The sequence below is a fragment of the Canis lupus genome, chromosome 14 (assembly GCF_003254725.2).
Source record: "Canis lupus dingo isolate Sandy chromosome 14, ASM325472v2, whole genome shotgun sequence".
NCBI lineage: Eukaryota > Metazoa > Chordata > Mammalia > Carnivora > Canidae > Canis > Canis lupus.
In genome coordinates this window covers 5,874,024-5,891,292 of record NC_064256.1, presented here as the reverse complement: position 1 = coordinate 5,891,292, position 17,269 = coordinate 5,874,024, and the positions used below count along the sequence as shown (strand labels likewise).

The 17,269-nt window shown below is 45.6% G+C and overlaps 1 long non-coding RNA gene across 2 annotated transcripts in view; it reads right to left on the bottom strand.

Annotated features, from left to right (window-relative positions):
* Positions 1-17,269, bottom strand: part of LOC112675108 (uncharacterized) — an 84,160-nt gene that overhangs the window by 16,634 nt on the left and 50,257 nt on the right. For both annotated transcript variants that reach the window (XR_007401962.1, XR_007401961.1), the window contains one exon: positions 1-17,269. This exon is cut by the window's left edge and continues 14,740 nt beyond it. This is a non-coding gene — a long non-coding RNA (uncharacterized LOC112675108).

Sequence of the window (17,269 nt, the reverse complement as noted above, 5' to 3'; positions counted from 1 at the left end):
CAGAGGGTTTCCCAAAGGAGGTGAAAGAGTAGATGGATCTTCAGAATGAGCAGGTGTTAACAGTTAAACAAAAGAGGAAGAGAGAAGAGCACATGCAAAGATGCAGCCCCGGGGCAAAGGAACTGGGCTCGAGGGTCTTCTGGGAGATGTGCTGGAAACCTAGAAAAGGAGGAACCATTAAAAGGCTTTACCAAAACCATCAGATTTCCATTACAGCAGTATCATCGGTCTGGAGTCTGAAGGTAGTGACCCCACTGGAGTCAAAGACAGGACAACATATAGATATGACAGAAGCAGAATGGTTAAGCCTTAGAGATGAAACACAGGTAGGGAAAAGGTGACTGAGAAGTCTTTGCGAAGGACCTTTACAATTGATGCATTTCACACGGGGGTCCGGCAACAGGTAACACACGCAACTGCCTGGTGCTGGCCACAAGGTGGCAGCCACACACAGCCATTCACCCCCCCCAACCTCCCCACCCCGTGGGTTTGCCAAAAACACGGGGAACAGACAGAAGTGGCTGGCCCTTTTTTAAGGCTTTCTGGAGTAACAATTCCAAGTAATAAAGAATATTTATCATTACTGTGAAGTAAATTTAAGACATCAGCTATTGAGGGTGGTTTCTCTTTGCCCCCATGAGACCTGACAAAATATCAGGTTTGTGGCTTGCAGACAATCAGCACTTTACTGCCCTCATCTTGTCTTTCTTTCTATCCCCAGACTGCTCACCTGGTTAGCACTCCCTCAGATTTGTAATGCTGCTTTGCCAGTCCCCATGCCTCCAGCAGGGCAGCAGAAAGACCTTCTCTTGCCTGGGCAGCAGCCTTTAAAGACATCATTCTTAGAGGTGCCTGGGTGGCTCAGATGGTTGAAGCGTCTGCTTTTGGCTCAGGTCATGATCCTTACATCCTGGGATGGGGCCCCTTGCTGGGTACCCGGCTCAGAGGGGAGTCGCTTCTCCCTCTCCCTCTGCTCACACTCTTTCTCTCTCTGTACCTGTTTCAAATGAATAAATAAATTTTTTTTAAAAAGTGTCTTTTTTAGTGGAAGATTTATATGGAGCCACCCAAACTGAAAAGAGAACAGGGCTCTCTGCCACGCAGGGCAGAACCGCTAAGTACATTCTGGAAGGGAGCCACAAGACAAGCTTTGTAAGCTTGCCCCCTAGACACACTTTCCTCCTTCTGAAAACCTTTCATGGCAGAAGCCATGACGTATCAACTGATTTGGGGGGAGCAGCATGAAAACCTCTTCTTGCCTCTCAGTGGGCTATTGTAAGGATGGCCAGCTGAGTCCTCAGAGAAGTGTGCTGAGCATCTAAACAGTGTAGGATGAGAAGTTTCAATGAAAGGGTTTTCATCCAGGAGAACCAGCCAGTGAAGAGCTTGGCCACCGTGACTAAGTCCGACAAAACCTGAGACGGCAGGAAAACTGGCGAATGCTGCCTGGGGACCTCAGCAAGCGTGGAGGGCCTACGTCTTCATGTCAGCACCTCTGCCTACCTGAGGCCCCTGGTCCCCACCGCATGGAGATTACCTGAGGGCAGTGTCAGGGCATGTGTTCCATGTGAGGCCGAGGGCAGCCACTTGTTCTGCTGAAGTGAGGACTGCTGTCTCAGCATCAGGCGGACGGAGGCAGGCGCATGACGAGGTGCCAGCCTGAGCACTGCTCCACAGCCAAAGGGCACTGGGGACCGCCTGCCCCTTCAGCTTCCCTGGTCCATCCTTCGCTCTGACTGGCTCTCCTGTGAACGTGTCGGCCACTTAGTACCTGCCGCTCAGGAGCAGAACAGCCTGAAGCACCGGGAGACAGAGCCGTAGATTCCGTAACCTGGAGCACGGTGTCACTCTGCAGTGCCTTCCGGGCATTTCACTTACTACCCGTTCGACCCTCGCAGTGGCCCCGTGAGATGGGTACTATGACCATTCTCAATTCGTGGGTGAGGAAACCGAGGCACGGAGACATTCAGTAACTGCAGGCGCCCAGAGGCACGCAGCTAGTAAGTGGCAGAGCCGGGATTCAGACCCAGCAGCCTGCCGCCTCACCTTGTCAGTGGGCAGAGTGAGGCCAGGTAACCCGCACAACCACAAGGGGCACTGGGGGTGGGATGGATGTGAGGTGTGGGAGGACGAGGCCACACTCTGGCCTCCTGGTTCCAACCCCAGTGCTTCCTTCACGTGCTGTTTTTTCTATGCTCGATAGCCAGGACAGACAGACAGATAGAGCCTCAATCAAAACATGCGTCAGCCAAGTAGAAGCTCCCTAAGAGAAGCCTTCCCTTGTACGGAAATCGACTCACACTTAAGGCCCTGTGGTCTTCAAAGGGATTCTGGAGAGGGTCCCTCCACCCCAGACAGGATTCCTTCCATCAACTCCCCTTAAGCTGTACAATTTATAACCTCACTGAGGTTTTTTTTTTTTTTAAAGACTATTTATTTATTCATGAGAGACACAGAGAGAGAGAGGCAGAGACATAGGCAGAGGAAGAAGCAGGCTCCACGCAGGGAGCCCGATGTGGGACTCCAGGATCACGCCCTGGGCCAAAGGCAGGCACCAAACCGCTGAGCCACCCAGGCGCCCCTCACTGAGGTTTTTAGTTGACTTAACATTGCCAGTGGTTTAAATCAGCACACCATAAGCGAGAAGAACCCAATCGCAGAGGTCACGCTGTTCTCAATATCAGAACTGTAACACCTGTTTGAATCGCCTCACAGGAAAAGAGCAACAGAGCAAACCGGGTCCTCAGGCGCCAACTTCCAGGGAAAACTCCTCTTCTGAGGCAGGGGGGTGGTCTCCAGGTCACAGCAGGACACGGGGAGCCCCCCTGGAGGCCGTCTGCAGTAACATCACACATTTGGGCTGCATGGAGGGACCCTAAAAACCAAGCCCATAGTGTGGGTGTCAAAGCTACTCCTTTGTCAAGTCAGCAACCCACAGCCCTCATGAATATTCTGAAGTAGAATATGGAAGTGAAATGCGTTATATTCTAAATTAGAGCAGATGCACTTACCGCTGAACACCCTGCTGGAATTACTTGGGGGCTGGGGGGGGGGGGGGGAACAGTGGGAACCAGTGTTTCCAAGCAGCCCTGATGCACTAAAAATATCTCTTACTTCTCCTTTCATCTGTCTGGTCACTGTCCCAGACGCAAGCTCAGCATTGCCTGGTCCACAGAACCTGCTAAACCGCCGTCTACCTCCACTTCTGGACACAGAGTGAATATTCTCAGATGTAAGCACGAGGTTATAGACTATGACATAGCAATGTCCTACTCAAAAAACAGCTGTTGGAAAGAACTGCTTCAGATTGGCATCTCCAGAACACTTGGAAAATAGAGTCCTTTTTTTTTTTTCCTTAAAAAAAAGGATTGATTGCTTTCACTCTGGACCGGTGAGAACAACTCACTCCAGAGATCCAACTAAATTGCTGGCACCGAAGTTCCTAAGGATACTCAAGCAAATTAAATCTTATAAAGGAAAACTTGTGCATAATATGCCTGTGGACATGGTGCTCTGACCTCCTCCTGCAGCTTCAAAGATATCCTGCTCTATTGCATAACCCATAGCCTTGAAAAAAAAAAATCAGCTTTTCCTGCCAGCAGCTTTGCTGCATCCACCTGTCCCTACAGGTAGTAAAAGATTAGAAAGATCAGAACCACAGTGTTTACACAACACGTTCCAGTACTCTCTTCCTTCTAGCCCCCACCCTAAAAAGTTCAAAGTTCATTTCTCTAAACCAAGGGCAGAGGTGGTTCACAGAGCACACGGGGCCAGAGGGAAGGAGCCTTGCTTGCTTGTCCTCCGCACCCCCATCCATGTCACAGGTGGGCATCACAGGCAAACGGAGGCCCTGGGGGGAGGCAGCTTTGCAGCAGGAGAGGGGTGAGGGGCTCATGAGAGGCAGGCAGGGCCTGAGGCCACCCGGATGCTCCCTTGGGATCCCCAAACTTGCAGAAGTTTAAAATTAGAAAGAGGGCCCCGTGACCGTCCCAGAGGAAGCAGGTTCATTGAATGCAGGGGACGACCTTCCCCAGAATTGTGGGGGGCCAGCTCTGCAGGTTTCACTTTCAGAAGAGCCAACATTGTGTTCTTTACTCCTACTGCCCTGCCGTGCTCACCACCCAGGTCTTTAACCCACAAGACCTGCATGTGGGAGCCACGGCAGAGCTCACCCCATCCATTTAAAGTCATTTTATGGTCCCGTGGGCCTATTTTTCATGCTTTTTAGCACCTGAAATGACTCCTGGTTTCAAGTTCACTAAAATCTGCTTTCACTATTACGTTTTTGTTTATTCTCCTTAACAAGTGACATTAACAGGAAGAGGAGAGCAGCAAGCAGTCTCTTGGGGTGAGGGCTTTCCCCTTTTTTTGGTGGGGGCGCTTTCCTAAGAGCCTGAGGGATGCCCTGGGCTGGGGACACTCACAGGGTTATGAAGAGACCCCAGGAGACTTCTGAGATTGACGCCTTCCAGAGCAGCAGCCGAACAAACCCAAGGCCTCCGAGGGGCCATACCTGCTGGCCTTGCCCACCCTCATCCTGGGCCACACCTGTCTTCATCCTCAAAGGCCAAACATGTCCCCACTCCAGAGCCTCTTACACATGCTGTCCTCCACGCTTGGAACCTTCACCCCCAACTCCTCCACCCACGCACTCCTTTCTCAACCTTTGGCTCCCACTCACCTTAGAAATTATCTCCTCAGAGAACTGCTCAAAACGAAGCCCCCTTTCATCTTGGAGCACCTTTTCCCTCACAGCATGTAGCCTGAGTTTGTTTGTTTGTTTACTTATTTATTTATTTATGAGAGGCAGAGACACAGGAGGAGGGAGAAGCAGGCTCCATGCTGGGAGCTCGACGTGGGACTCGATCCTGGGGGATCCAGGATCGCGCCCTGGGCCAAAGGCAGACGCTAAACCGCTGAGCCACCCAGGGATCCCCGCCTGAGTTTTGTTTTAAAGATTTTATTTATTCATGAGAGACACACACACAGAGGCAGAGACACAGGCAGAGGGAGAAGCAGGCTCTATGCAGGGAGCCCACCGCAGGACTCAATCCCGGGTCTCCAGGATCACACCCTGGGCTGAAGGCGGTGCTAAACTGCTGAGCCACCCAGGCTGCCCGGGTTTTTTTTTTTTTTTTTTTACTGGACTGCTCTTCTGGGCACTTCCTTAGCTTCCATGATGACAGAGATCACGCTTGTTTTTTTAATCACTACCACCACCACCATCATCATATGGGTGCCAATCGGTGACTGGCACACCGTAGATACTCTCGAAAGCTTTGATGAGTGAATGAACAATGACACCAGCCTCTTCTGACCTCCCTGAGCTGCTCTGATCTCTGAATGACCTATAGGAGGTGCCTCTAACCACATCTCCATCTGTCTCTGACCTTCCCCTCTCCCTCGCCCAATAAAACCATAATGAATGCTAGTATATCTGACTGCAAATAACCAGGTCTAAAAGGAGAAGTTCACAACTGACACTCCCAAACAATTGCTGAAAGGATTTATGAACTTGGCCTAATGTTCAACTGTGGTGGCAAAATTAACTTCTCTATGAAATTAAAAATTCCTCCCTGGGGGCACCTGGGTGGCTCGGTGGTTGAGCATCTGCCTTCAGCCCAGGGCGTGATCCTGGAGACCTCGGATCGAGTTCCACGTGGGGCTCCCTGCATGGAGCCTGCTTCTCCCTCTGCCTGTGTCTCTGCCTCTCTCTGTCTCATATGAACAAATAAATAAAATCTTTAAAAAATAGAAAATTCCTCCCTTGGTAACAGCACCGGGAATACCTAGAACAGAGCAGGGTTGAAGAAGAAATCCCGAATTTTATAGCTTAGGAAATGCTGCCCACAATCTCTCTCTCCCCCTCCTCTGAGCACACACTATTGCTGGGGCTCCCTGCCTGTGGTGATGACACAGGCCCTGCATCCCAGGTAAGTCATTCACATCTAGCTCTGTGTGTCCACAGATGCTGCCAGCTTCCCTGCTTCCACTCTGCTCCCCTGCAGGCCTGTGGAAAGCACCCCAGTCTATTATTAGGATCTGTTCAATGATACCGCCCCTCCAGCCAGCAACATCTTCCTTGCCAATCCCACCAGCCCCCCACTCACATCCTCTGGGGCTCACTTTCTCGCTTCCCCGGGGAACACACACATCTCACCCTTATTTCTCACTCCCCAACACACCACAAGCTTACATATTCAACATGCTCGCTGGCTCGCTCAGGGACTTCACTTGAACTCCCCCAGCTCTCTCCACTTTTCCACAAAGCTCCAACCCCAAGGGGAAGAAGGGCTGCAGCCAGCCTGGTCTGAATACAAACACAAGATTCACTGTCAGCACCTTGACACTTGGAAAGAATCCATCACATGTCAGTGTGAGGCTCTCATTGGGAAGGTAGAAGGATGTCACAGGGTGGAAGGAGAGAAGTGAAAGTCTGTTGATTCTCCCTCTGGATCTTGCTGGTTAGGACAAGAAAGACACTGTTTTTGTTAAAGACTCTAACACCTGTGTTACTGGCTGGCCTCGAGATATTCACACGGTACATTAGAGTGTAAGATCTGGGGTCAGTAGACCAAGGCTGAAATCCGGTAGTCCTCACCCTTCTCCATGGTTTCACTTTCCAGCTACCCATGGTCTCAGTGACCCGTGGTCACCCTCAGTCTGGAAGCTGATGATCTTCCTTCTGACTTATCATCACAAGGTCAATGACAGCCGAAGGCTATGTCACCAGCGCCTTATGTCATTCACCCCACAGCATCTCACCACAAATCCATTTTATCGTCTCACATCATTGCAAGAAGGGTGAGTGCAGTAAAGATATTTTTTTAAAGATCTTATTTATTGGGGGGGGGGAGGGAGAGAGCAAGAGGAGCCGAGGGGGAGGCAGACTCCCCACCGAGCAGGGAGCCTGACAACGAGGGGCTGGATCCCAGGACCCAGAAATCATGATCTGAGATGCTTAACTGACTGAGCTACCCAGGGGCCCACAATAAGGTATTTTGAGATAAAAGCAGCATTTAACTAACTTTTATTATAGTATATTATTATAATTATTCTAACTTATTGTTAGTTACTGTTGTTAATCTCTTACTGAGTCTAATTTATAAAGTTTATCATAGCTTTGTATGTACAGGAAAAAAACACAGTAATTAGGGATTTGGTACTATCCACGGTTTCAGGCATCCTCTTGGGGTCCTAGAACACATTCCCCCAGCAGGTAAGTGGGGATTACTATACTAACCATGTACAGGCACCGGGGCAAGCAGATGTTTCCAGGTTAGTACAATAGGGAATCAAGAAACTGACTTCCGAGAGTTGCTGTTAGGATTCATTAACGTCATGTATATGAAAGTACCTTATAATCTGCAAATATGAGATCCTGCATGAATTATTTTCCATTGTCATCAAGTATGTCATTTCTACCTCTCTCTCATTCCAACACTTGTTCAATGTCTGCCACTGTCAGGCACTGTCTTGTGTGTCAGGGTGTTTATCCAAAAGTAAATAGTACTAATCCTGGCTCTCACAGTGTCAGTGCAAACCAGGGAAGACAGACAAGAGACAGAAGTTGGAGCCTAGTATGATACATGCACAAAGAGTAAGCACAGCATGCTGGGGAAGCATGCAGGTCCTGAGCAGTCAGGGGAGGCTACCTGGAGGACCTGGAGGAGGATTCACCTGAAAGGAAGAGTAGTGATTGGCTAAGAACAGAGCGAAAGAAAGCTTCTATGTAAAGGGCAAGCATGACCAGCTTCATTTGGCTGGTCCAGAGACCACAGAATAGGGGTAAAGTTGGGGGGAATACCAAGAGATGAGAGCAGAGCACACAGGGCCTCCGTGCCTCACTGTGGAAAAGTAGCTTTCCCTGATGAGGCACTGTGCAGCCAACTTAGCAATAATATCTGGGACAACAGATTTTGGGGTCCTGACAGCAGACCTGAGTTTACTGGAAGGTACATTAACAAGCTCCCATTCATTTCCAAAAATAAAACAAAGGGGCTTCCATCAAGGGCCATGCCAAGTTGGTTTTTTCAAAAGATGGGATATCTGCTTTGTTAGTTACCTTTTTTGGACCTACTCTCTCATCACCTCCAGCACATTTGCTGGAGTCATGGGGGTGGGCTGTGCTAATATGCACCATTAAAAACAAGCTGTAACCAGGTGATTTAGAATAAGGTATGGCACTGGAAAGCCCAACTGTGGGGGATGCACCACAACAGACAATTGACTACATGAAGTTGATTGGCCCCAAAAGATAGAAATGGCTCTAAAATAGGAATCATTTATGGAAACTGAAAATGACACAAACTAAGTGCTTGGGGCTTAGGAGCCGGGCTACTGTGATCTGCATCTTGGGTCCCCCACTTACCAGCTACATGATCTTGGGAGAAATGACTTAACTTCTCCAAGCCTTAGTTTTCCATCAGAAAAGTGGGTATGATGATAGCACCTGCCTCATAGGAATGTTTACTAAAGCAGATGACCAAGTGGAGGACTTGGCACAGCCTGAGCACAGATGATGCTCAGGCAACAGTGCTAGCTACTGCTGTTACTACTGGCATCATGAGTCTCCTGCATCTGTGCTGGAGCAGATGTACACTCGCCTCCAGTTGACATGAGTGAAAGAGTGGAGACCTGAATACAGAAATGAATGATCCCTGACCCCAGAACATGGATGCCACAGGAAATGCAACTACAGTGACCTGGCGTTCTAGGTTGGTCATGGCCAACCTGTATTGCCTGTATTACATCATAGCCTGTATTACATCACAGGTCACTGACACTTTCTCAACGATAGTAGGGATACCTCAGTTTCATAGGAGAGGGCTCACAGTTAAATCAGCCCATTAAAGAATGCTATGCTGGAAAATATTCCTCCTCTATCGAAAACACTATTTCTGGGCCCCATGTCGACTTTTTAAAAAAATTCTTCAGAGTAAGGAATATTTCATGAGCGCCTTCTCTTCATGGTAGCTATGTTAAAAGTTAAAGGAACTACCACAAATATCTCATATCTTCCTTCCTAACCTATTCAACAATCCCATTGCCTGTGACTATGTCTAAACTTTATGTTTTAATTTAAACTCATCTTAAAGTTATTTATATCTTTGGCATGTTAACACCTTTGCAGACACTAGGTTCCAACACAGGTGTGACTCACTTGTAAAGTGGCCTCCTTGGGACTCCCAAGGCTAACATTCTGGGATCTGGTAAATGAACTTCATACTCACTCGGTAGCATTTATGATCTCACAGTCTTACTTCCTGCACATCTAGCCTGGAAGCGAAACCTTAAAACAAGCTGTGGACCGAGGAGATGATTCAGAAACTTGATGCCCAGCACGGTAGTGAATGGTGGGAAGAGTCAGTCTTCTTCACGCTTTTCACTGTAAGGAAAATGGCAGGTTACAGTAGCGCTTTCTAACTGCTCTCCCTTGCTCCTGGCAAATTCATGAACACCAAGTAACCTCAAGCTGCTAGTATTGGCCTATCTACAGCATGAAAGGCAGCCCTGGGCTGAGAGTGGGTAGCATGGTAGGGCTCCTCTGGGCGAGAGACGAGGGCACGGGTAAGGACACAGAGCTGCTTCTCAAAGACAGGGTAACAGGAAACAGCTTGGCAGGTTTGGGAAGCAGCAAGCTGACTCTTAAACGCAGCTTATTTCACTGTTTTTCTGAAAATCATTCACTCAAACAGGATGCCTCTTTTGAATGCGGATGTTACAAGAATACCAATTTAGATTATGTTAAATTTTTTCAGTAAAGCTGGTCCTTCAATGCTAAGCATTCAAGCTGGCCAGAATTCTAAAATACTACAGCACTGCTCACCGAGAACATGAAATTTAGAACAGGGGTGACACTGGACCACCACAGAGTGAGTCTCCTGGAGGTCAAGGGGGAATGTGCTCAGTAAGCAGCCAGTCAGCTAATCGGCTTCCTGTGAGTAAGGCTTCCTCTGAATGATCTCAGGAAGGCCCCCTCATCCCTTGCACAGGAGCTAACGGCTTTAACATTCTAGCCCTAGATCTCAGAGTCTGGTGAACTTCATCAGTGGTCATACCTTGGAAAGCATTATTCAGAGAAACTGAAAAAAACAAAACAAAACAAAAAAACAAAAAACGACCTTCCCAGATTTTTGAAAAAGGGGTGGAAACTGACCTATATTCACTGTTGTAGATTAAAATTTATCACAGATTTTAAGTGAAGAAAAAAATTTTTCCACATAAATAAAATCAACTCATTTTATAAACAGTAAAATTGAAGCTCAGATGGGGGTAAAAACAGTACAAAAATTAAAACACCATTAATGTTTGGTGGTGACCAACCATAAGGTGAGTCTAATTTTAATCAGGCTGTGCATCTTCCATTCAACCAGTTGTTATGCCGTGCTGAGAGGCAGATGTGGTAGGTCAGTTTACTGTAAGATACAGCTGCGAGCCCATCTCTAAAGCCAGGGTGCTATCAGGCCTCAAATACTCATGGGAATTTAGGGAGCTCATCAATTAGGCTGGAGGAGGTGACCCTGAGCTAAGGTTTGACCTGATCACTCACTATGAACCAGGGACACACAATGCCAAACAAACATTCGTAGGCAAGGTTTGGGGTGATAAGCTGCCCTGGGCAAAGCGGCCTTTATGCTAAGGGCTCCCACAGCAGAGCCTGATGATGGCACTTGGAAAGTGACCTGACTCTGGCAAAAGTTTTCTTATAAAGGGGATCCCTGGGTGGCTCAGCGGTTTAGCGCCTGACTTTGGCCCGGGGCGTGGTCCTGGAGTCCCGGGATCGAGTCCCACATCAGGCTCCCGGCGTGGAGCCTGCTTCTCCCTCCTCCTGTGTGTGTCTCTGCCTCTCTCTCTCTCTGTGTCTATCATAAATTAAAAAAAAAAAAAAAAAAAAGTTTTCTTATAAAGCCTGATGTGCCCAGGCAGCCCCTTTGCTAGCTTGGACACGGCCCACTCACCAGACTTCTACAAGCAACCCAGTGCCTACCGTGTGCCCTTCTCGTCCTCTCTTATGTATACTCTTCAGCTCCAACCAAAAGAACAAAAAGCAAGTGTATTGCATATGGGAGGATGGAGCCCATAAGAGGGAGTTGTATTTGAAAAATAAATTCATCGTATGTGAATAATAGTCTTAAGCCTTACAAATCAAGACATATTCATAAAATTAGATTACCAAAACATATCTTGGAAAGCAGCTTCTCTTCGTATTTGTTATATTAGTACAGTAAAATAGTGACCATCATAAGTAGCTGAAAGTTTCTTGGCAATCAAACCTACCAATTAGAGAAAAAAACAGAATGGAAGAAAATGTCTGATACTCCACTTGAATTCAAATCATGATTCAGGAGTTTTAAAAATTGTCACACGAACAGACCAATGATAAAGGGAAAAAATGGTAAAATATTAATTGTAGAGTCCAGTTGGTGTGTGTGTGGGGGTCACTGTAAAATTATTTTAACCTCACTGTAGACTTGAGACTTTTAGTAATAAAATGTTGGAAAAAAGTATTATCACACCCTCCACTCAGGTACCAATATCCCTCAAAATTCGTGTACTCTTACAGCTAAATATAACACTAAAAGGTCTTGAAGTATAAAATAAAGGAAGCATAAAAAATTAACTAGAGAAAGAATAGTGACTCCATATAAGATGCTGGGGGATGGACTACATGAAAAAAAATCCTTTACACTTTACTTCTAACTTGGTGAGTTTAATATAAAAAAGGGATTTTTTTTTTTTTTAATCAGAAGAGTATCTTTTAATTTCTGGGTGGGAATTCCTAAACCCATGTTAACAGGACAGAATCACACAGAAAAAAAAACTGATAAAAATCACTTATTTAGATTTAGGGGCAGCCCGGGTGGCTCAGCGGTTTAGCGTCGCCTTCAGCCCAGGGCCTGATCCTACAGACCCAGGATCGAGTCCCAGTCGGGCTCCCTGCATGGAGCCTGCTTCTCCCTCTGCCTGTGTCTCTGCCTCTCTCTCTCTCTCTCTCTCTCATAAATAAATAAATAAACAAACAAACGTTATAAAAAATCACTTATTTAACTAAATAGAATGTAGAATGTAAACATTCTCTGTCTTGAAAGAATCATAAGCAAAATTGAAAATCAAAGAAGCTAAGAAAAATATTTGCCCTAATATCACTAACACACACACACACACACACACGTCCCTCAAAGTGTAAGAAAATTGTAAGAACAGTCACACTTTGATAGAGGAGATGATAAAGGACATGAACAGAAATTTACAAGAAGACACAATGGATTAATAAACACAGGAAAAAGTTAACTTTTCCTGGAAGCCAACTACAGAATGCCATGTACCTAGCACAGAGTAGGCAGCCAACAAACAGCTGCCTAGGGGCCCTAGGGTGGCTCAGGCCTCTTGACCTCGGCTCAGAGCTCACATCTCCGGGTTGTGAGTTCGAGCCCCACACTGGGCTCCATGCGCTGGATGTAGCACTACTTTAAAAAGAAAAAAAAAAAAAAGCTGTCAAATAAATGAGCCAAAAATAGTGTAACATTTTTCTCTCAAAGATAATACTCAGGATGGATGAAGGGCATTTCATTCATTGCTAGAATGTGGGTAACTCGCTACAAAGCCTTCTAGGAAACAATTTGGCAAGGGTTCTCAAGAACCTTTAAAAAGTTTAATTCTGGGGTGGTTGCCTGGCTCAGTCAGTAGCGCATGTATGTGACTCTCAGTCTCAGGATTGTGAGTTCAAGTCCCATGTTGGACATGAAAGCCTACTTAAAATGAGATAAATAAATAAATAAGTTTTAATTCCCTCAACTTAATAAACTCACTGCAAGAAATCTCTAAGGAAATATTTTAATATATTATTTAATATTAATACATTCTTATTTTGTAGTAATATATTATCAATGTTTTAATATTAATATCATTAATTATTTAAATATATTTTAATGAAAAATGGCCAAGACTCATGTATTTAAAAAGATAATCATTATAACGTAAAATTGGCTTTTATAAAAAATGGAAGCCCAAGGCCCCCTGAGTGGCTTAGTTGGTTAGGCATCTGACTCGACTTCAGCTCAAGTCATGATCTCAGGGTCTTAAGATGGAGCCCCACATCGGGCTCCCTGCTCAGCAGGGAATTGGCTTGTCTCTTTCCTTCTGCTCCTCCCCCTGCTTGCTCACTGTTTCTCTAAAGGAAAAAAAAAAAGGAAGCTAACTAAACACTCTCAAATTTTGCACTGTTAAAATGTTCTTAAAGCATTTTTAAACACTTGGAGAAAATTTACGAAATGGGATATAAAAGTTCCTATACAGAATGATGCCAATTCTGTAAGCTGTGTGTGTGCAGGAAAGTCTTGAAGGGAAATACACACGTTAACAGAGCTTTGGGTGAGGAAACCAGAGATAATTTATATTTCTTCTTTATTCTATTTTGTATTTTAAAGAAGTTTTACTACACGAGTTAGAAAAAAAAACCCAAATACCATATAAACTTTGGATGAGTGATCCGCTGCTTTCAAAACCGGTCTCATCCGAATCAAGACCACCAGTAAGAGAATGGCTTTAGGCTGGACGTCTGGGTCCAAATCCATACAAGCCAGCTTGCCACTTTCCCAGGGTCCCAGGGTCCTACACACCGCGTGTCTGAGGGCAGTCTGCCACGTGCGAACACTGCCTTCTCTTCCCTCAGACCTGCGGCTCCTCTCGTATCTCACCTTATGGTGAATGATGCCACTTCCTCGCCTCACCTCATCACCTCTCTCCCCTTTCCCACCTCGCTAACCCCCACCCCGAATCTGCTGTCCTGGGCATCCTCATGGTCTCCCTGCTGAGGGCTCCGGCCGGAGCAGCTCTCTTGCAGTCAGGCCTCCCTGCCTTGCCTGCCGGGCCCTGCCTCCCTCCCCTCCACTCATTCTCTTCCAGGCAGCCTGGGCCACCTTTCCACTTTTCCCCCTTCACCCTCCCGGACAGAGACCTTCAGGCAGATGTGGTGTGGCTCCGGCTTCACCTCCTCTCACTGCTCCTCTCTCACACCCTCCACCGGACCTCACAGCCTCTGGCCCAGTGCCTCGCCACTACGCTTGCCTCCCTTCTCTGGCTAACTCTCGGCTAACTCCTTGAAGGTTTATCCTGCAAGAGTCCAATCAGACATCACCTTCGTCACGAAGTGTCACCAGGTCCCATAGTGTGCTGATTTTATGCAACCACAGCACTAACTGTATACGGTGATCCCCGGTTTTGTACCTTTGCCTCCTCTCCCAGAAGGTGAGCACCTAGCAAAGGAGGCCCTCAGTGTTTGTGGAATGAGTGAAGAAATGCTTTCCCCCCATCTCAGACATAGTTACCTATTCTCATCTTCCCTCCACTTGCCTCTCCTCTACTTGATCATCGTGGCAATTGAGGAGGTCTCTCTTATCTATTCATCAGCCAACACGTTTATTTATTATAGGCCTTATGTTCTTACAATATCGCTTTGGTTTTATTGGAGTCCATTTGCTCCTACCCCAGCCTATCAAAGAAGTGTCACCAACGTCCCCACACGGGACAGTCATTTAAGGAACTGCAATTTTGTGAAAGCAAGGCAGTGTGTGAGCTACCAGGGATAGAAAGATAAATCAGGCTCTTATTACTCACACAGACCATTAGCAAGGAACCCCTTAGCTTTTTTCGGACTGAAACTCCCAGTCACTTCATCCTTTGCTAGAAGGATGTGTAACTTCTGTTGCTTGTGTGTCTGCTCTTCACAGTTACCCAAAATCTCTTTTCAAACGTGACTGAAATTGGACACAATAACGAGTGTGACTAATGCAAGTCTTGTTTTCTTACCCTTTTATGTCATACTTCTGTTAATACACCCAAGATTCATGTCTATTTTTTTCCACAACAGCCTTACAGTACGAGCTTGAATTTACTTGATGGGCAGTAAGGCTACAGTTCTTCTAAATGTTTTTTTTCTGTACTCAACTAAACCACCTTCCATCTATCTCCACCAGATTTCTTGTGCTCAAGGAGAATAATTTTCCAGTTTGTTACAATAGTTTTTAATTATATTTCTGGAGTTCAGATGATTTGTAGTCTCGTCTAATTTGGTAACATACACAATGGAAAAGGCAAAAGAAAGAAAAGAGATTTCATTTTGTATGAGAAAAACTCACCCCGACTGTTAACTGTGAGTCTTAAAGTCTATACCAGAATTCACAACACACACTACAAATTTCATGGATAATATCCATTTGGAAGTTTTGAGAATATTATGCATTCTTTTTATTTAACATTAGTTACGTATTTTCTTCATCTTTCCTTTTTTTCAATCTTTGCCCCCTCCTACCCCCGACCTAGCAAACAGAGAATAACTTCTTTCTGACTTGGATGGCTCCTCTTTTAAGTCAGAGTATCTACTGGGAAGCTCAAGAAATCACGGCAGAAACATAAGGTCTGACTCTGGGCTGGTGTCCTTAACCTGGGGGCCACAGATGAGCCTCACTGAGCTCAAATACCTCGAAAACACAGGCAAATGCTTGTGTATGAATGTAGCAAAAGATTCGTGGCTTCCATCATAATTTCAAAGGGGTCCAACACCTCCAAAAGGCTAAGAACCCCAGCTCTAAGGCACTCAGACATAATAAAGCAGTAAACTGAAGAAGCAGCACCAGAATGATTCAACTTTCTACTCTGCCATTGAGAAAGAGAAATTCTACAGTAATTATACATTAAGCATCTTTTGCATCAACGAAGAACAGGACTTAAGGTTGTGATTTAGGAAATCCAGCATATACAAAATAATACAGAAGCAATAATCGAACACTTCAAGTATCAGTCACTCCAAATATCTGAGTTTCCACTTTTCACAAAGTTTGATATACTTTCTTTGTCCTCTTTTGATACCTCTAACTTATTTGATAACATTGGTTTAAAACCAAACCACCAGGAATCAGAAGTTTCTCTGCACACGTTACTAACCAAAAACATGTATTTTTTCACCAGCTCTTACTAACTGTATTATTTTTGCTAGAAGATCCTGTTCTCTTCCATACTTCATCACCAAAAAAAAAAAACACTTAACACAAATATCTCAAAATCAAAACCGCCTTCATGACAACATGCTGCAAAAATCAATTTATCTTAAGTCACAACTTCTACTGTCATCTACAGATTATGCCATCTTTTATAATCATCACCACATCCCGAGCATTTCCTACAGGTAAATGTGAAACGTAGCATAAATGGGTCAGGAAAAGATGCTGCCAAAAGCTTTATCCTTTGATGAAATGCCACTCAGAAATTTAGAAGAACCCGTGAAAACCAGAAACTGCTGTCATCCATACTCACCACTGAGCAGGACACAAAGGACCCCGAAGCGCAGGCTGGACTTGTCATGGGATTGAATTCCATTAGGAGAACAGGCAAGCAGAGACAGCAAGTGGCAACACTACCTTGCTCCAGCTCATCTTATTTGCAGACACACAGATTTTGGAATCTTCCAGGACTAACAATGAAAACCACACTAGGGTTGTTTTCCCAATTCCTATGAAATGAGTCAGTAGGTCAAACAACTTATCCACTTGGGAGAGAGAACAATTTCCTTCAACGGCACTCACTGTTTCCAGTGACTGTAATTCCCTCCCTATGCCCCCTGGATAAGCTACTGGCGAGCCAGCCGCGGGAGACACATCACAGGTACCGCCAAGAGGGGTGGCCTTCTTCATGGGATACTTTCTCCTTGTGAATATTTATAAGGAAAAAAAAATCCAGTTAAGAGGAAGATGTGGAGGAAGTCTCTTCATTTTAAAAAAGTCGGCAGAACTTTTCTCTGCTGAGACCGTGTAGTCAGTCACTTCTATCTCCTAAGACGGCAGAGTGATAACTTTAAATATAGAAAAGCAGTAACTGTACCTTGAAAAGCCCCCCACAAACTGCTTCCTTCTGTAAAACTTCCTTTCCTCCTCAAAAGGACTGGTATACTCAAAAAAAAAAAAAAAAATCCCAATGATTATTCAATCAATCCACATTCTGAAAAACCCTTCACAGGCTTCTGTGAGTCCTGCAATTCTGTCCATTAAACCATATAAAGCAGAAGTATTTACGATCTTGCCAGCAGTCTTTTGAATCCACAATCCAAGACCTTGAACCCTGGCTTAGCAATAATCACTGGAATCCATCACCTACTCACTGGATAGAACATTTCTTGTAGTTAGTGACCTTCTGCACTGGAAATCACCAGCTACCAGCAATGAAGCCATGGTTCTGAGAACTCACACATTCAGCCAGATACATGGACGTGTAT